Consider the following 21,516-nt stretch of genomic DNA (forward strand, 5'->3'; position numbering starts at 1 on the left):
TTGATGCATGGACTCGGCGAGTCCACCTGTCTGGATGAAACTCTATTTTCAGACATTGCACCCTATTTTACCCATTCTAAAACACCCAGTTCCCCCCATTCTCTTCCAGAAGAACTGGAGAGCGAAACCCTAGCCCATTTTGATCCTTGAGAGTGATTTTGGCTTGGTGAAGGAAGTTTGAAGCTTAAGAGAAGAAGGAGGAAGTTGGAGGGTGCAAGGAAGTGTGGTAGATCCGAAATCTACCCTGGGAGAAGCTCCTAACCAGGTAAGAAAGCTCCTTCTTAATCTTTAGTATAATAGATTCCCTTTTTGTCCCTATATGTGGATTTCAAGACCTTAAACCTCCCAAACTCCGTGTGTTTATGCCCTAGGAGCTTAGATTTATGGTTTGGAACCATTGCATGTCTCAGTTTTGGCCAGAATGGGTGAAGAGTCGAAGGGTACTCGGCGAGTGCCAAAGTGCACTCGGCGAGTTCCATGAAGATGGCCTTAGACTCGGCGAGTTGGATAAACAACTCGGCGAGTCCTATGAAGATTGCCTGGTACTCGGCGAGTCGTTCTTCAAACTCGGCGAGTCCCTTGAATATAGCCTTGAACTCGACGAGTTGTTCTTCCAACTCGGCGAGTCATATGATCAGTCACTAGGATAAGAAGGGTTTAAGTGTAGGAGGTCCAACCCTCCGTAGTCGCACGTGGAATTAGCAATTTAACGTGTAGCTACAGTCCCAGAATCTCCAAATCTCCAAGGTTGATGTTCTGATGGAAGATTGGAGCGATTTGTGAGATCTATTCGTCGGACTCGGCGAGTCACCCCCTTGGACTCGGTGAGTCCAGTCCCGGGTTTGTTAGTTGTCCCCGTCTAGCGAGTCAGGCTGACTCAATGAGTGGGAACAGGGACCCGATGAGTCAGAGTCGGGCTAGACATAGAAGGACTCGGCGAGTCGCCATATGGACTCGGCGAGTCCAGTCAATCAGATTGTTGACTTTGACCAAGGAGTTGACTTTGACCAGTCATTTGACCTTAGGGGTATTTATGAGTGCCTAATCCATGTTTACGGATTTATAGCCGGAGGGATTACCGGTGCGGCAGCCAGGCGTAGTCTGAGCAGGTTTTCGGCAGCTACTCTCGAGGTGAGTTTCCTTCCAGTAGGGACGGGTCTAAGGCACCAAGGCCGGCCCGTATAGACGATATGTTAGTATCGGAGTGTGGGCGGAGCCCGTATCTCATAGCTGAGTTTGATTGTGTTATATGCCAGTATGATAGAATTGCTTATACTTGTTGTCTGTGTGATACTTGTATGTTATGGTTTAGTAGTGGGGTGTGGGCGAGGCCCGTATCTCCATGGATAGCGGAGTGTGGGCGAGGCCCGTATCTCCATGGATAGCAGAGCGTGGGCGAGGCCCGTATCTCTCAGAAAGTAGAGTGTGGGCGAGGCCCGTATCTCCTAGCTAGTAGAGTGTGGGCGAGGCCCGTATCTCTATGGGTGTGGGCGAGGCCCGTATCCCTTAGCTGTTCATTATATGATTGCATGGTATGTGGCATTATGGGGGAACTCACTAAGCTTCGTGCTTACGTTTTATAGTTTTGTTTTTAGGTACCTCTTCAGCTAGGGGAAAGGAGCCGGCGCGGTAGCGGCATATCACACACTCTCATGTTTTCCGCACTGTGGATTTTCTGGGATGTACTCTGAATATTTTGTTATGAACATTTAATAACGATGTTTTATGTATTAACCTAATTTAAAAATGAAATTTTTTTTTAGTTGGTATTTTTAGGGACGTTACAGTTCGCTTCTTCTTCCTCTTGTTCCCCGACTTCTGGCTATTGTCCTCTTCCCTCGATAGCTCGGGAAAGGGGACTTCCACACCATGGCGGACTCCATGGTCGATGAGTCGCTGGGCCAGGCGTTTGGCACTATCGAATGTGGTTGGGTTAGAAGATAACACATCTCCTTGGATCGGGGAAGATAGACCCCAAATGTATCTTTCTATCTTCTTGCTCTCCGGGGTAACCATCCTGGGGCATAGAGCTGCTAGGTCGCTAAACCTGTCAGTGTAGGCCACTATGTCTGAGCCGACCATCGCGAGCTCCCATAGTTCTTGTTCCAACTTTTGAACTTCGCCCAACGGACAGTATTCTTCCAGCATTAACTCTTTTAGGTTCTCCCAACCTATTGAGTTAGCCACTGATAGGGTTAGTGACTTAACATGGCTGTTCCACCATGTCAAGGCTCTATCAGAGAAGGTGCAGGCAGCAAACTTCACTTTGCTTCCTTCAGGGCACGAACAGATTTCGAAGACCGACTCTGTTTTCTCGAACCATCGCATCAGAGCGATGACTCCACCATTTCCATAGAAGGAATTGGGTTTGCAGTTCATGAAGTCCTTATACGAACACTCCCTTGGGTGTCTGTGAGTAACTCTGGGGTTGGTTAAGTGGGTACCGCTACCAGATCCGAGGGTACCACTTTCGCCGAAATGAGCTATAGTAGTTTCCACTGCGGAGGATATCACTGCTTGGAGAGCAGCAGGATCGAATTGTGGCGGTGGAGTTGGAGTTATCGGAGTAGTGTGTCTGTTTGATCTGCGAGGAGGCATCTTTGCTAAAAGAATACAAAGATGAGACGGAATAAGTCTAAAGCAATGGACATAAGCCGAAAGCTGAAAAGACAAGGTTATCCTAGTTCTGAGTGTATCGGGTCCTGACTTCCACAGGGTTCTAGAAATAATTCATAAAAGAGTCTATACCAAATAAACTTTATGAATTTTGGAATGGCTATCCTCGAATGAATATATGTTACCTGAATAACTGTTACCAGCTGCATGTAAGAAAATAATCCTAACACATAATGTGAGCAGTGTTTCCACTAACTCATTAAGTTAACAAGATTATTATTTATTAGTGTGACGCATAAGACGTTTTGTGTACTTCGGTTGATCCTTCTTTGAAAGCTTCTCATGAACTTGCTCTTGTTCCTCCTGGACTCTTCTGTTGTCTATTATGAGGAAGTGGTTATATCTATCTGGGTTTGTCGTGCGAGAATGGAAATGACTAAAGAATCTATGAGTTTTAAGTGAAACATTATGGGGTGATCCTTACAGGGTCCTTCTATAATTTCACAATGTATACAAGTTGTATATAATTCAAGATTAAATAGACATTCGAATAGGTGATCCTACTCCAAAACCACAACCAAACAAGGAACAGGTAGTGAAGCGTAGATCACAAATTCTAAGTCTATAAAATCTCCATTATATATAACCTTGGGAGTATACATTGCAAGATTATAGACCTATCCGTAAAGGTCTTTTAAGTTATCACATAAGTTATTTATTTAGTGCCTAAAATACTCCTATAGTATTTTAATGTAGTGAACTTGGTATGTTTTAAACTTGTTATCGCGTTATAGTATCATAGAATACTCCTATAGTATTCTAACTCTATGTACTTGATCTAGTATTCTCTTGACTAGTATTAGATAAGTTTTAAGACCGTTGCAACACCACATCACTCCCAAACACATGTCGGTCACATCTCGAATGAATATAGATGATCAGGCTATATTGATTCTAGCTATGATTACATAATTGTCCAGGTTTGACTATAGTGTTCAACCTTTAACTTCTTCTGTTCAGTTCTTCTCGTGATACTTGTTCTAGTATGTATATATGTGTAAGCAAGTATGTATACTTTTATAAGGTATACTTATATATTTAAAATATATTCTTATCCAGAGCACTTCGGCCCCATTGTATTTATAGTTGTATATCTTTTATCAGTTGATATACTTAGTTCACTATAAACAATGCTCTGATACCAATCTGTCGCACCCCAAAACCGGAATGGCGGAAACGTTCTGGGGTGGAGGATGTCATGTTTAGCATCACAAGTAATGCATTATAGTAAGCAAAGTAATAAACAACCATTTCATCAGAAAGAAATTGTTTACAAAGTATGTGATTCACATAATATAGAATACATATCAAATAACAAAAAGACATGAAGCTCTACTGCTCCATCTTCTGAATCCCAGAGCGCATACCTGTCTACTGGTCTCCTGAGAATACAAGTTATTTTGAAAGCGTAGATCAGCATTTAAGCTGGTGAGTTCATAAGATTTTAATGATGTAGTAAGTAGTAAGAAAGTTGTAGAAAGTTGTAGTAAGTTGTAGTAAGTTATGTTTTTAGAAAAGTTTGCCTGCTCCTACAGAAAATCCTATATTTCCTGCTTTGATGAAAAATAAGTAAAATGACTCTACAGTCCTTTCTATGAGTATTAAATGAATACAAGTTATATAAAACCCAGAGTAAACAAACAATCGATTATGTGTATCTGCCCTAAGCCCACAACCAAACAAGGAACAGGAAATGAGGCGGAAGGCACACATCCCATTGTTTGTTAGATCATCGTTGTATACAACCCTGGGGTATTCACTCGGTACTCACGGAGTTAACTGTAATAGTTCCTTTATATTTGATGAAAAGATTCTTTAAGAAAACCCTTATTTCTTATAATAAAAATGGTAACCACAGTGGTTCCTTCTATAATCACTTAGTTTATACTAGCTATATATAATCTAATATCGAACAGATAGTTAATTGTGTGAATCTCCCTAAGCCCACAACCAAACAAGGAACAGGGAATGAGGCGGAAAGCACACATCCAACTACCTATCGGATATTAATTATATATAACGCTGGTGTATAAACTAAGGTATTATAGAATTAACCACCTAAGGTCCTTTAAGTTATACTGGTTTAATAAAATGGATTAAACCCTTTACTGGTTAAGTTTCTAGTTTTGTATTCAAAAGTTCTTTATTTGAAAAGTATGTTTTGTACTAGAAAACGGTGCATTGAATTAGTGTCCTATGACCTGACCCATACCTGGTACCCCTTATGATTACTTAGTGTATACAGAAACATATATATATATATATATATATATATATATATATATATATATATATATATATATATGTATATATATATATATATATATATATATATATATATATATATATATAAGATCGGATAGATAGTAGGCTGGGTGTATCTGCTCTAAGCCCACAACCAAACAAGGAACATGAAAAGAAGCGGAAAGCACACATCCTACTACCTGTCGGATTCGATTAATATATATCCCTGAATGCATACACTAAGGAATCATAACGTTAGCATTATAGGTCCCCTTCTACTGAATGTACTAGACTCGACGGTTCTGTTTGTCGTTTGTAAAATGTAAGTTTTCCCTAGTTTATAACTATCTTGACTCGAAAATAGTTTGCATTAACTTTCAAGTGGAACTGTCACAAAATGAAAGTAATGGGAAACTATAAGTACACAGTTGTCTTTTGAATTGACATCCTGACGTACTGATTGCCTTAAAACATGTTTGTTTTATTAAGGTCATAATGTGATGGCTAGTACCCATACTATACGCTCTCCCTGTTAAGAGATTCTGGGAACCAAACGCGACTTCCGCAAACATGTTGCTAGGCTGTGTACATCCACATTAAAGTTATACGATCATGTATACCCAATTTAACTATCACCTTTTGTTTAGAACAATGAGTTAGTGATTCATTGGTATAATTAGATCATGTAGTGTTCTCATGCTATAGCATCTTAGTATGTTCGTTCTGTTATAGTATCTTAGTATGTTCGTTTTGTTATCATGTATAGTGTATAGTATGTCTTTCTGAAGTATTGTATCTACCTCCCTGTTTCTCTTTATGTTATCGTGTATTGTATCTACCTCCCTGTTTCTCTTTATGTTATTATGTATTGTATCTACCTCCCTGTTTCTCTTTATAGTATGTTCTAGCATCTAGTATGAACTGAACCTATAAACTATACCCCTTATAGTTTACTAGTATTTTACTTGAACTGTTATTGAAAAGACTCATTTTACTACTAAGTTATGCTTGTACTTTAAAAACGGAGTTTTGTTAAACTATAAAGTAACATAACTTTAAAAGAGTTTTTGAAATGTTTTTACTACTCATAAATGACATAAGCAATCCTTTGAAAATGTTTATTACAAACAATTACACAATTGTCATTGTGTTCAATTTGTATTCCCCCCTTAAAAGCATTTAAAACAGTTAAAAGATTCATTACGGGGTATGAACTCACCTTATGTGGGTGATTCAAACGAATACGTGTGTAAGGATGAGAAGTTTCACGAATGAAGTCCTGAGACTTAACGAGTCCTAATGACATATAATGGCATATATTGACATAAATATAGTGTTTAGAAGCAACCAAATGCAAGGAAACACCTTACGGGACTAGGAAACACTTTGACCAAGTGTTGGAATCACATGTGATTCACTTATAGGGAGTGTACGGCCATATGAAGGAGTGTGCGGCCATGGGTGTGCGGCCAGGGAGTGTGCGGCCGCACACTCATGGTAATGAGTGCACAAAAGTCTATTCTAATGGTAGGGAAGCTTGTAGGACTAATGCTCAGCAAGTGGTGAAACTAGAAAAACATTTTGGAGGCCATTTTGGGGTCTTTTAAGGGGTGTACGGCCACACTTGAGTGTGCGGCAGCACACACCATACCATTATGAGTTCTGGGCAATTCTAAGGCCTTAATCTAGTGTTCTAGACAAGATTCAAGCAAAGGGAAAGAGTACTTACGATCCGGAGGCTCGAGAAGGCTCAAAATCGCCAAGAACAAGTGTGTGTTCTTGGTGTTCTTGGTGAAATGGATGGAGATTTGAAGATCTAGTCAAAACATGATTTCAAATGGATGAAATCAAAGGATGTAACTAGTTTATGAAGATTAACAACAAATAGGGAGAAGAACACTTACAAACTCGAAGATCTAGGCTGCAAATCGGATTATAGTTGAGAGAGAATTCGTGTTCTAGGCTTGGGAGGGTGAAAAGAGATGAAAGGAGGCTGAGTCTACCTTTTGTACACGAGAGTGTGCTGCCAGGAGAGGGGTGTGCGGCCGCACACCCATGTGTGCGGCCGTACACTCCTTGTGTTGGAGTGTAAGGCCTAGTTTTGATGCTAGAATTGTACGCGATCCATTCCTATGCTCGAGGCTTGAATGTACTCATCTTTGAACCTTTAAACGGACTCTAAACAAGGCTAAACGATAGCATAAATGAGTCTGACACTCAGTTGTGTTGAATGGTTGGACTTACTAGGCAAAAACTTAAAAAAATTTCGGGTTGTCACAGATTTCATGTTTATAATTGTTTGAAAATGCCTAGTATGATGAACGATGAATTGTATAATTGTTTGAAACTGAAATTTGGTATATGTATTGATTTTGAGTGCTTCTATATTTTGATGTTGATGTGCTTGCTTGAAGTATGATTTTGGTATGATATTGGAGTGATTCTATGCTTGAAATCTGATTAATGCTCAATGTGATGTATCAAATTAAAGGCATGAAACTGAAATTGGGTATACTTTGTTTGATTGTGTGTTTAGATGTATTCTATATTTGTATAAAATTTAAATTGATGTGTAAAATGTAAGATGCTAATGTTTATTAGTTTATAGCATTTAAATGTATCTCATAATTGTATAAAATCAGAATTGGTGTATAAAATTGGAATTTATGTATATTTCTATAAAATTGGAATTGATGTATACTTGTATAAAATTGTATGTATTGGAATTGTACTATACTTGTATGAAATTAGAATTGGTGTATACTTATATAACATTGGAATTGATGTACAAAATTGGAATTGATTTTGTTAGATGTTTAGTTTTATTATTTTGAATGCATATAATATGAATTGATAAAGTTCTTAATTGATAAGTTAAAGTGCTTGTATTTAGAAAAGTAAAGAACTAAAGAGCTATGTTTCTTTATATACTTGTGAATATAATATAATATAAAAGTATGATGCTATAATAGAAAATAAACAAAACTATAATGTTATAATTAACAAAAATATGATACTTTTGTTAATTATAACATTATACTTTTTTATTTTCTATCATAACATCGTACTTTTAATATTATAACTTTCAATATCTATATATAATATAATTTTTAATAACTATATATACAATATAATTTATATAGCCCAAATACTATCTAGCTTTCAATATATATATATATATATATATATATATATATATATATATATATATATATATATATATATATAATAATTTTTAATAATGAAACAACAATGACAATCGATAAGAGTTGGATTGGAGAGAACCGAATGTCTTCAAAATGCTTGGAAGGTCTTAAAAACTTTATGAAGATTGATGAAAAAGATGTCAACTCTAGAGTCAAAGTGTGTTGCCCTTGCAAATCATGTGTGAATTCGTATCGACATGTTTTGCCTATGGTTTATGTCCACTTACATGACATTGGGTTTTTAGAAACATATACTACTTAGGTTCATCACGGTGAGAAATATGTTGGTTCCAGTGGCGGACCTTAGTGGTGCCCGGGGGTCCCGATCCACTGCTCCGATTCCGGCACGCAGTGTAATTTTTTTTTATGTTTTTTCTATTAGGTGCACCGGCTTAAAATACAAATGCTACTACTAATTTAGATTTTTTCGGAAAATTTTTTTTAGTGTCACCCCTAGTAAAACCTTCTGCGTCCGCCACTGGTTGGTTCTTCGGATTTATGCTACAATTCGACTCCAAGAATAAACACTCCTACAACTAATGACATGTTTGATGTAACTGATGATGTTATGGCAAAACAAAATACAAATGAAGAAATTATAAATGAGGAGGGACGAGGTATAGACCCGGAATATGATGCTTTGTTTGAGGAGCTCAATACCATGTTATACCATGAATGTAGCGAGATGTCTTCCATAAACTTTTCAGAAAAGTTGTTGCATATTAAAGTGATCAATTAATGGAAAAATAGTTCGTTTGACCAACTTGTAGAGTTACTAAGAGCTGCTTTCCTGAAAAGAAAGATTCCAGCCTCACATTATGAAGCTAAAGAAGAAGTTGAGAAATATAAGGTTAGGATATCAATTGATCCACACTTGCAAAAATGACTGTGCTTTGTTTTGAAAAGAGAATGATTCCATGCAGAATTACCCGGTTTGTAAGGAGAGTAGATGGGTGGACGCAACTACAAATATGAAAAAAGTACCACAACAAATGTTGCGGTACTTTCCTTTGACTCCAACGCTTCGACGAATGTATAGCTCTAGATTCACAACTAAAGATATGAGTTGGCATAATATAGGATGCTTAATAGATGGTATGATGCATCATCCGACTGATGGGAAGTCATGTCAAGATTTTGATCAGAGATATCCATAGTTTGCTAAAGAACCTGGAAATATTCGAACATGTTTGGTTGTTGATGGCTTTAATCCAGTCGGCAACTTTAATATTACTTATAGTACTTGGTTGGTTATATTGACTACCTACAATACACAACCATGGATATGTATGAAAGAGTCTTCCTCCATGCTAACTTTGTTGATTCCTTACCCTAAATCATTCTCATATGATATTGATGTTTTCTTGAGGCCTTTGGTCGATGAGTTGAAAATATTGTGGGCCGAAGGAGTCGAAATGAGAGATGTATCAACCAACACTTTTTTCAATATGCATGCGATGTTGTTATGGACTATCAATGATTTTCCAGCACGTGGCAGTATGTCTGGATGGAGTGGTCAAGGTTATTTAGGATGCCCTACTTGTAACGCATACACATCTTCCATTCATGTGACTAACAAGATGTCTTATGTTGGTCATAGATGATTCTTACATACAAATCATAGTTGGAGGCATAGTTTATTGTTCAATGGTCAACTCAAGAGAAGACCACATCCAAGACGATTCTGTAATATAGCTATATTGAAGCAATTGGCTCGTCTCCCTAATCGTATTCCAGGGAAACATATCCTGAGCATGGAGGTGCAACAAAAAGGCGCAATGACAAAACAAGAAAAAGTTAGTTAAATTGGACGAAACATAGTATCTTCTTTTTGAGCTTCAGTATTGGTCTTCCCTCGAGCTAACACAACTAGAAAACAACCCTTTAATGACATGCAAACAATGACACACACCGATTTACGATACATATTTTTTTTGTGTCCTAAAAGTAAAGTCGGCTTTCCAAAATTTGAAGGATTGAGGACACGCATTTGTGCGTGCCCTAAAATTAGTGTCCAAAACAAACAATTGCAAACATAGAGGGCGCTTATCTTAAACGCGCGTCATCTACAAATTTCACTTTATAATTTTTTATTCAAACATACATTTTTAAAGTGGGGAAATGAAATCGTATGAAATTTTTAAATTTTGAAGTACATCGCTTCCGCAATCTCTCCTTTAGTTCATTCTTTCACTCCCTTCTCTCTTCAAACCGTAAACCATCATCACCACCATTGAACCCTAAAAACTCAATCCACACTTCACGCTTCTATGATTCTCTCCTCTTCAGCTCTCCAATATACAATTTCACTCTAAAAACGTCGATCGGCCTCCTCGCTTCACCTACCGTCTACCCAAAATCATTGCTGATTGCAACACCCTTCAATCACAATGCCTTTCTGCTACACATCTAGAACAAGAACATACATCACTATCAAACACCCCCTTAGCTTCTTCATTATTTTCGATGTCTTGTGATTTCTAGGGCTCGAAGAAACCTCCTCCATATTACACTAAAAATCGTTTCTCCCTCCGCTCCCCATCCCTTTGGTGCAATTTCTAGGGCTTGAATCAACATTTACCGACATCGACACTCCATCTGATTCCTTCATCGTCTTTTGTTACTTTTTAAGAATTATCTTGATGCAATCTGTATCCTCCGTGAGAAAGGGATAAACCGTCGAGATCTTTAACATATTTGAGCATGTAAGAACATCTCTTAATTCATTTGTTCGAAGCTCTAGCATATTAAATGCCCTCCTTTATTTGGTCAACTACTGCTGATTGAAATTATTCATGAAATTGAAAGGTATTAATTCTCGTGTTTTAGGTCGGTTTATTGGTCTACATAGCCCTTGTGAGGCATGATTTAGCCTTTGTGATGGAAGTCCCATTTATAAACCAATCCCCTGAGAGTTTGATGACTGACTTCTTTGGTGGCCTCCAAAAGATCCATCAGAATTTTCTGGTCCAGGGATCTTCGATGAGAAATTGTGTTCTAATGAGTTCATTTGCATTGCAATTCCATGGTGTGTTGATCAATCCACCTTGTGAAGAAGCTCTAATATATTTTAACTGATAAATTCAATAACACAAATCATAAATAGTTTTTTTTTACAGGATCTTGTGAACAAAAGGAAGGAAAAAGATAAGGTGCTTCCTGTGGCAGGAAAAACATGACATATGTTGTGATGTGATGTGTATAGGCAACATCTGGCTTGGGTGCTGCAATAACTCTTGCTCTTTCAAAGAAATACATGTATGTGGTCCTTAGTATGTTTAGTGGGACCATTTCTCTTAATTATTTTCTTTGAAAACCTATTAGCAAGTAGCAAGTCTCACTGTTACTCTTAATCTTACTCTTTTCTTTATCACATGTCATATATAAGGGAGGAAGGATTCATTCCCTCCCAACCCACTGAACCCACTGCCACATCATTTTTTCTCTTTTATTTTTCATCATCTTTCCTAACCCACAACGCATGGAAACCCTATCTTTTTGAACCCACTCAACCCATTCAATTGAAAAAAAAATACAAAACAATCAAAGGTAAAATCTTTATTAACAATAGAGTTACCGGCGGTACCACTCCCGCTTCAACGGGTTGGTTAATTGGTTTCACTAACCCACTTCATCACCTCTCTCTACTTTCTCTCTGTCTCTCTCATTTTCTCTTGTATCATGTGTTTTAAAACTTGTACCTTAGTTGTTTTGTATTTTTTTTAATTGAGTGGGTTGAGAAAGATAGGATTTCCGTGTGTTGTGGGTTGGGAAAGATGAAGAAAAAGAAGAGAAAAAAAGTGATGCGATAGTGGGTTCTGTGGGTTGGAAGGGAACGACTCCCTCCTCCCTAAGAGATATATAACTGAAGTCTTTATATCTAAATTCTTAATGCTCTAGTATTGAATATAAGTAATCACCTTGATGTATAGGGTCAGAAACTATCTTAAGTGAAAGTTCTTTATCTGGTAGATGTAAATTTTTTCGAGAAAATTCTACTAATTTTGATTGAACTAATTAGTCATATATATATACATGCAGAGCCTTTAAAACATTCATCAGAAACTCTGTTCATTTGCGCGTTTGGTCCCTAACTTATTTTTTTTAACTCGGAAGATCCCTACTGTTTGTTTTTGTTACGCGTTTGGTCTCTACTGTTTGTTTTTGTTACGCGATTGGTCCCTGTCTTACCTAAAAAAACTATTATTTAAATAGGAAAAAATGGTGGGGTAGATAACTTAAGGTGAGGGGTGGGTTTGGGGGTGTGTTTATTTAAAATACGGTAAATTACACGAATGGTCCTGTGGTTTGGGGTAGTCTGCGTGGTTGGTCCTAACAATTTTTTTTAACTCGGATCGTCCCTACTTTATATTTTTGTTGCACGCTTGATCCCTGGTAGACATAAAATGACAAGATTACCCTTATTATATATATATATTTTTCATTATTAATATATTATTATAAAGTATAAATAAAACATAAATTTAAAAAATTTTAAAAAAAACTTAAATAAAATAAAAAAAATGTATATAATCGTCATCATCCCTTCATACCCTATTATCTTCATCCCCATTCCTTCTTCCTTACCACTGCATCTTTCCCTCTTCTTTAAACTCAAGAACCCTAATGGACAACTAAACCCACCATCGCCGGACACCACTTCCAGGCCACCACCACCGACCGGAAACCTCAGCAAAAGCCGCCGACCATGCCTCACCACCTTTATACTCTATGTAAGCCACTCTAAAGCCTCCATCGAGCGGTCGCAAAGCGTCGATCTGCACTCTAGAGCCACCGTCGACTGTCGACATCATCCACCACCTATCTACTTCGCCGGAAACCACTCTAAAGGCGCCATCGGCCCCGATTTACACTCCAAAGTCACGATATTTCGATGAAACGACAATCATTTGGTTTAAAACACAGAAAGCAGATTGGAAACGACCACCAAATCTCTCTCTCTGTGTTTATCTCTTTCTCTCTTCCCCCCTCCCTGTGTGTCTCCCTCTCCCATAGCATCGACGAAATCCCTGCTCATTGTTATTGGGAATATTCACAGGAAGGGTTGACAAAGTACCGATAATCTGAGAGCATCATGACGGGATTCAAATGTGATATGCTTCATTAATTGTTTCAGATGGGGTTTCATCATGAAAGTGTTAGGGTTTCAAACATTTTGATTTCAAATTTTAATTCTGATTTATAGGTTTCATCTGAACTTAATTTCTGATTTCTAGTTTTAATGTCTTTGTTGCTTAACTAGGTTCAGTTTCAATTTCAGATTTCTAGGGCTCTTAATTGTAGCATTGGTAATGACCGGAGGTTGGTAGTGGTGGTGGCGAGAAGTAATTTTTTGGGGGCAGTGATCGGAGGTTAGTGGCGATGGTGCCCAAAAGTAATTTTCCGGTGACCGGACGTAAGGTGGGGAGGAGGGTTGGGGATAGGGATGGGTTACATTTTAATTTATTTTATTTTTTAAATAATTAATAAATAAATATATATAAATAAAACATTAATTAAAAAAGAAATGGATGAGGGTAAATTAGTCATTTTAGAACGGACAAGGACCAAGCGTGCAACAAAAATATAAAGTAGGGACGGACCGAGTTAAAAAAAAGTTGTTACGGACCAATCATGCAGATTACCCTAAACCACAGCGACCATCCGTGTGATTTACCCTTTAAAATAAATTAAAAAATCAAGGCTAGAATAGTATTTTTAGGAAAGATAGGGACCAAACGCGTAACAAAAACAAACAGTGGGGGCCTTCCGAGTTAGGGAACAAATACGCAAATTACACTAAACCATAGTGACTATTCGTGTAATTTACTCCAAATTTTGTTAAATAACAAAATCTATGTTAATGTTATTAGATAGAACGTGTACTACTCTTGTGATGCAACATACTGCAACCGGCTACAAATTGAGTTGGAAAATGCCAGAATTGACCCTCAAGACATTTCAAACAAAGAGAAATAGAGAGCAAATCGTGTAGCTAGGGAAACATTATCTGCATCCATGGCTTTGCTAGTAAGTGAGTAAATTATAAAATTACGGATTTACCCCTATATGTTTGAATTTTTCTACGGTAATTCTGAATTTTTACCATTTTGAATAGGATAATATTTATGAATCCATGGAACCCACAAACCTTGAATTGTAAGCTACTGCGATGCTTTGTTTGCCTTATGGTGAATGTTTGCCTCCAGATGCCCCACAGTGTACAACACTCATAACTACTCTTTATTCTCCAGTAAGTGAAGAAGTTGTGTCATATCGCCGGTTGCTGATACTTTTCCTTCACTTTTTGGTATACTATAATATAAAAAAATAATATATTTTGTATTGTTATTAAAACAAAATCATGTTCAGGTTAATGTATCTATTTGTACAAAAGAATTAATTTGCTACCATTATATTTGTTCATCTTACAAATGTAATTTCATCTTGTTATTTCAGGTGAAGGTTTTCACAAGAAAAGTTATTTCACCAATAATCAGCCTACTTCTAAAACAGAAAAATTTTGTCCCCAACTACCCTGTCCCTCCTGCATACAGGTAATGGTCTAGACATAACAAACGGATAATTAAAAAATACAGAAGACAAAACTCCCATTCATGGATCACCATGAAGTTAGTTGTTTGGGTCATGAGCTGCTTTAAACATTCGGGCTTTCCTTTGATAGACCATAAAGACTTAGGGCTTATCATTATCATTGTTTACATGCTGTGTTTTGTATATGCTTGAACTTGCATCAAGGATAAATGGAAATAAATCATTTAATAATAAACATGTCAAAATATCTTTATTTATTTATTTATCTTTTTTTTTATATGTGACTGAAATAAATTATGTTATTATATATAATAATTATTGCAGGTTGTTGAAGTACTTTGTGAACATTGGCAAAATTCTTCCCCAAAATCAATATTTAGAGATCTGAAGGAGCTTAGTCCTTTATTGTGTGACTACCAACGTCTGATTAGTCGCCAGCAGTTGTAAGAAAAGAATACATCTTCATTGACTTGTTTATTGTAGCATCCGACTTTCATAGTTAGATGATAATTTATTATAAGTGAACCACCTAATAAGATTTTGTTTTGAAGTACAATGCTATGATCGAGCATTTTTCAAAGTACAATATGGTTAGTTTCTTTCTTTGCTTAATAGTAAGTTCATTAATTGTTTTATATTAGTCAACATCAGTTGATTAATAAGGTGAATTGGTTATTTTATTCAGTGTGACACTAAATAGCATAACAACTAGCTAATACTCCAAGGGTTTACGTGTCATCCATACCACCTGGTGGCAGCTGCCCAAGATACCAAGTTTAACATTTTTACCTCTACTTGGTACACCTGGTGGCAAACCAATGACACCAAGGATTTTTTGACATCATATGTGAAACATGCAATGTATTACATTTATTTAGCATTTGAGAGATTATTTGTATTTGAAATACTTATATAATGTGAAAAAGATTGTCTTTTCTTGTGTATAATATGTTATTTTGTATGATAGAACATTAACTGTCATTTAATTTAAAAATTAGTAAATCTATAAAACTATATATTTTTTGAAACATTTAAAATTATGACATTCAAATATGTGTGTCGTCTTCCGTTATGACAGGGGCTTCAATGATACGCAATGCGAGTCATAAATGTGTGTCGTAAGACTATCACACGCAAATGCATGTCGTCTTCCTTTATGATAGGGTCTTCCTTAATATGCAATGTGTGTGGTAAATGTGCATCATAATAAGACGACACACAAATGCATTTCTTCCTGCTTTATTGTGACTTCCCCATTTTCACGGCCAGAAAAGACCGATTTGTTTATGCTTTATTTTGAAATCAGAGTAACGTTTTAAAGAAAAGTGTTGCGGAATTTGTTCCCAAAAAAACATGATAAATACGTTATCAAGCATTTCCGAAGAAATGTATTTTAATTTTTAAAACATTGGGATGTCATCGTCAATACAGAAACATAAGCATAAATAGTACTTACATTCATTATCACTAGTGATTTACATCTCCTTAATCTCTCAGTGTAATGTAACTTCATATCGACACCTGTGATACAAATAAACTGAGTAGGTCAGGTTGGGAAACCTGGTGAGTACACAGGGTTTTCAATCCACAATAATATAATTATTATGTTTAATCATCAAACAATTAACCCAATTACCTATCTCCAATATCTTCTTTATTCTTAAGAGTCTACCCTAAGAATCATTTATCCTACATTCGTTCAATCCGAAGTCCATTGCTTCCAGGGTTTATACGACAAGCACTAAATCCATACCTTCCAATGCTCATTCGTAAAGCACTAAATCCATAACTGCTAATGTTCATTTATCAGGCAACAAGTCCATTGCTGCCAGCGTTTATCTAACAGGCACTAAGTCCATAGCTACGAGCGTTTATCTAATAGGTACTAAGTCCATAGCTACCAACGTTTATCTAACAGACACTAAGTCCATAGCTGCCAATGTTATTTATTAAACACTAAGTTTATAGCTGCCAATGTTTACTCATATCATCTTTCATCTCTTATCGTCCATCTACCCATGTTTTACCCAACATATTCGTAGATATAAAATACATATACAGTTTAAATCATTTAAAACATGTATAAAATCTTTCATCCAGCATAGATAGCAAGTATACCGATAATATGCACACATAGCACGTAATTTATATAAAATACTTCATATCTATGTGTAAGATGAAGGTAACTATGCACTCACTTGTTAAAGTGATGATTCCAATCTCGGGCAGCGCTTCGCTTCTAACGATTCTATTTTCCTTTGATGAAACCTTGCATTATTATCGCTAAGTTTTAGTCTAATCTTTATTGCGACTAATTATTAGTCTAGATTCATCATTAACTCAAATTCTACATTCATGATCTATCATGTAAAGAACAACCAGGTAGGATCATAACCGACGTAGGGTCCGTTTGGTATACAAAGTATACTGTTTGGAAATCCCACTTTAAACACCTCACTAAATCACAGCCTAGACACCATCCCCGTAAGTAGATCAATCAGTATAATGACTTGGAATCACTGATAAATCTTGTTTATAGGTTATTAATAACGATAATTAACTTAAACATAAGTTATACTTAAAGTAGGGTAAGCATAATTCACTTACAAGGGTGTTTAGCGAAGAACCGGGCTCTGCGCGGGCATAACTTCTGAGCGAAAGCTCTTCTTCTCGGGGCCTTGTGGCGCTCCGAGACTCATTGCTAACTCCTAAGAAAGGATAGAGAAAATCCTTGAGGCTTTGGCGGTATTTGGGAGAGAAGTTGAGAAAAGGTGTGAAGAAAAATGAGGAAAAACGCCTCTATTTATAGGTTGTCAGAGCCGAGTACGCTGAGCATACTCAAGTATTACGCTGAGTGTAATAGGTTTTTAAGGGTTACGCTAAGCGTACTCAAAATTACGTTGGGCGTAACGTGCCACGTGTCGCGATTGTTGGATTAGTGTCTAAGCCCGTAACTATATTTGGTAAGTACTTGACCCGGTTGTGCATGGTCCTTTTGGGTTGCCTTCACCAAAGCAACACGATAGGATGATTTATGAATAGAGATATTAATATGGTTTATTAATATATTATATGAATAATATATTAAAAGAGAAATCATATAATTAAATTAATATTAGACAAGAATTAATTAAGAAATTAATTCTGTGGCTAAAAGACATTAATTTAAATCAGGGGCTTAAACTGTCAAATGTGTGATAGTTGAGTATTGGGCTGCGGAGCCTCTTGGACTAGGCATGGACGAAATTAGGATGTGTTCATCCATAATTTCGGCCATAAGGCCCTATTCCAGAAGCTTCCTTGGATAGCTTAAGGCCTAAACTATCCATTAGGGTTTAGGCTGAAACCCTAGCAGCTTCAGTATAAATAGGACCCTAAGGCTTACAATTTGCGGCCACTAGAAACCCTAGAAAGATCATAGCCGAAATTATGCCTCTTGCAACCTCTTTCTAAGATCATTCTTTTGCTATTGGTGTTTGTAAGCCATTAGAGGAGTGACACTTGTGACTCTAAGCTTCAAAGACAAGAAGATTCAAGCAACTAACAAGAGGTAATCATCTAGATCTGATTTGTCACATTAATTTCGAATTATTCTCATTAGATCTAGGGTTTGAAAGTCTTAGATGAATGCATATACAATTAGAGAAACCTAGATCCAAGCATTAGGGTTTGCATGAGCACATAGGATGTTCTTTTCGCTCAAACCCATCAGTGGTATCAGAGCTTTGTTTGGTTTCTATTGTATTGATGCCTTGCTTGTTCATCCTCTCTTGAAAATTGATTTTTGTGCTCTCTACCTTATGAACTCGGCGAGTCCCAATGTGGACTCGACGAGTAGGGTGAACTCAACGAGTCCATAAGGGGACTCGGCGAGTCGGAGCGTCAGACAGAGGGAATTTCGGGATTTCTTGCAGTTTTGCTTAGCGATAATTGCCTAAATCATTTTTGACTAATAAAATCCGAATTTTATTACTGTTTTATGATTATCTGTCACACCCCCAAAACCTATGAACGGCGGAAACGTTCTATGATGGAGGACGTCATGTATAGTATCACAACAATGTAAAGTAGTAAACAAGCAACAACATCATCCATTGCATTAATAATATAATTTTATACAAGTGTGTTCTGTCAAGTTATATAGACACCAAAAATATACATCAAAATAAGAGAGGAGTCTTGAACGAGCTCCAGCTTCTCAAAACCTGGCACCTGTACCTGTCTACTGGTGACCTGAGAATACAAGTTATTTTGAAAGAGTTTATCAGCTTTAGAGCTGGTGAGATCATAAGTATATTAGTGTCTGTATTTGTAAGAATGTATTTGTAAGTATTTGAAGTGTGAGTATGTAAAAGTTTTGAATATCCTAGAAAACCCTATGTTTCCTACTGAAAGTAGCCTTCTACCAAGGCATCTAGTATCTGTGTGTGTCTCTTGTAAGAGTGTATATTTTCCCAAATCTGACTATCATTTATCCAAAAATATAGTTTTAGCATTTCTGTCTATTGTGTGAAAATCACAAAGTGAATGCAATGGGGAAATGAAATAGTACTATAGTATTATAATGAATAACTATTGCTGTACTAACTACCTTAAATCAATTATAATTTAAAGTACCATGTGATCGGCCTGTAATCCTGCTACCGACTATAGAACGCGACAATGTAAGATGTCGGAGAAAAAATGACGTTTGACACCCATAGACATTTAAGTCTCACTGTAGCTAGCAGCAAGGTGTAGGATAGTCAATCCAGTATAGCTATACACAAACTCATACGCTCCCCAATTAAGGAGATTCTGGATACATGCACGGTCATGGCAGGTAGTGTCATGCCCCGTACGTGGCTCACATAACTGTAGTAATGTATATGTAATGAATGTGCTAGCTGTATTGTATGTTCTCCCTCTGTCTAGCCTGTATGTTTTGTTTCTCATCACTCTGTATTGTATTGTAATGTACTGTGTACTAGCTATAATGTGTGTTCTTTCTCTATCTAGCATGTATTGACTCATGTATGAACTGACTCATTGTAATTCATTGTTCTAGTAATAGTATTAGAACTCCCTAAGCTACACCTATAGTAGCTTACTAGTAATATGATGTGGATGTATACCCTTGCTACCCAAGGGTATTGAATTGACTAGAAGAAACTTTTATGACTATATATGTATACATGATATATAACTAATATTTAGACGACCTTCGGACGGATAATCGATACCCTAAAGCCACATCCCAACGAGGAAAAGGAAACAAGGCGAGCTAGCCGTTCTAAGTCCTTTAAACATTACTTATATAACTATACATATACAGACATGCATTTGAATAGGATATAAGTGTAAAAGAGTTTAAGTAAAAGCATTTGTTATGCAAAAGAGTTTGTAAAACATTTTGAAGTAAAACAGTTTAGTAAAACAGTTTGAAAAGGAAGAAAACCACTTGTTTGTTAGTTATTAATCACATGTGATTGATATAATAACTATAATAGATCAACTTGTATCCCCCCCCATAAAAGGATTTAAAAACATTTAAAAGGTTAATTAAGGGGTATGAACTCACCTGTAGTGAGTGGTTTGGATGAACTGAAGAGATAGGATTGCTAGGTGTCAAGTGAAGACTTGTACACACACAATGATTCTAGTTAACATATAAATACACATATATGTATTCAATTAGTCTTTAAACAACTAATTAACAAAGTTAAGACATCCTAAGACATGTAAAACACCTTATATAGGTGTTATAAGTCCCAAGGATTGCATCTAAGTGTTGTAGGACAAAGCTATTGGGTTTAGGGTTCAAAGGAACCCCTTATTGGAGTTTACGCTTTCTTGACCTCAACTCATTGAGTTTACGGTCATAAACCCATGAGTTTATGGCCGTAAACTCATACTCCTTTGACCATTTGTTGATTTGAAGGTTTCTAAGTCCTTAGAAGTGTTTCCACTTGAAGTATAAGCCTATGGAAGAAGTTAGGGCACCATTTCACTCCTAAAAGGAATTTAAGGCCCTAAGACCATTTCCCTTTGGGTTTACGGTCGTAAACCCCCATGGATGATGGTATTTTGATGTTTTCAAGTCCTAAACACATTAAGGTATGAGTCTAGACTAGTTTCCAAGGCTAAAGAAGGGACTAGGGCCACTTTGGCCCCTTAAGAAGGGTTTACGGTCCAAGGTGTTCTTGGACCGTAAACACCTTTGATCTTGGTGTTTCCTTATGTTTTCTTGATGTAAAGAAGTGTATGAAGCCTTAACATACTCTAGGATAGAAGTACTTACAATATAGAAGCTTGAATGAGCCAAAAGTCCAAGAACACTAGTGTGTGTTCTTGGTGTTCTTGGTGAAACTTGAAGATTCAACCTTTTGGAAAGATCTAACGGATAGATGTGTGTTAAATCACTAGACTAAGTGATATACTAACTTAAAAGGGCTAGAAACACTTACTAGATGAAGATCTTGAAGAAAACTTTGGATGATACTTGAGAGAGTTTGAGATTTGTTCTTGAAAAAGTAGAAAAGTGTTAAAAATGGCTAAGTGCCACTTATATACCCCTTTCCCTTAGGGTTTACGGCCGTAAACTCTAAACTTTTGATGTGTCGGGACTTTATTGTTGCACAATAAACCCTAGGGCATCCTCTCTCCTGATATCTCCTAAAGTATTAATCCTAAAATACTCAAACTTATTCCAAAAAGCTTGAAAGTTTTCAGAATTTGATTTGACTTCTAATGAATTGAAATGTTGTACAGGATAGAAATTTCGGGTTGTCAGATTATCCTTACCAAATCAAAAGATAATTACCAATTGTTTGAATAATAAATTCATTATTTGATA

General features: G+C 36.7%; 1 long non-coding RNA gene across 5 annotated transcripts; it reads left to right on the forward strand.

Moving 5' to 3' along the window:
• The first annotated feature begins 12,686 nt into the window (after window positions 1–12,686).
• On the forward strand, window positions 12,687–15,587 carry LOC145166645 (uncharacterized). 5 transcript variants are annotated; one of them, XR_013740642.1, is made up of 7 exons: window positions 12,687–13,284; window positions 13,408–13,547; window positions 14,000–14,156; window positions 14,245–14,436; window positions 14,586–14,683; window positions 15,006–15,271; window positions 15,367–15,587. It is a non-coding gene; the product is annotated as an uncharacterized LOC145166645 (long non-coding RNA). The 5 variants fall into 5 exon arrangements; XR_013740641.1 differs by having other exon boundaries at window positions 12,687–13,547; window positions 14,000–14,160; XR_013740640.1 differs by having other exon boundaries at window positions 12,687–13,547.
• Window positions 15,588–21,516: the final 5,929 nt, after the last annotated feature.

The sequence above is a fragment of the Lactuca virosa genome, chromosome 3 (genome assembly GCF_052849685.1).
Source record: "Lactuca virosa cultivar CGN04683 chromosome 3, Lactuca_virosa_CGN04683_v6, whole genome shotgun sequence".
NCBI classification, from domain to species: Eukaryota; Viridiplantae; Streptophyta; class Magnoliopsida; order Asterales; family Asteraceae; genus Lactuca; species Lactuca virosa.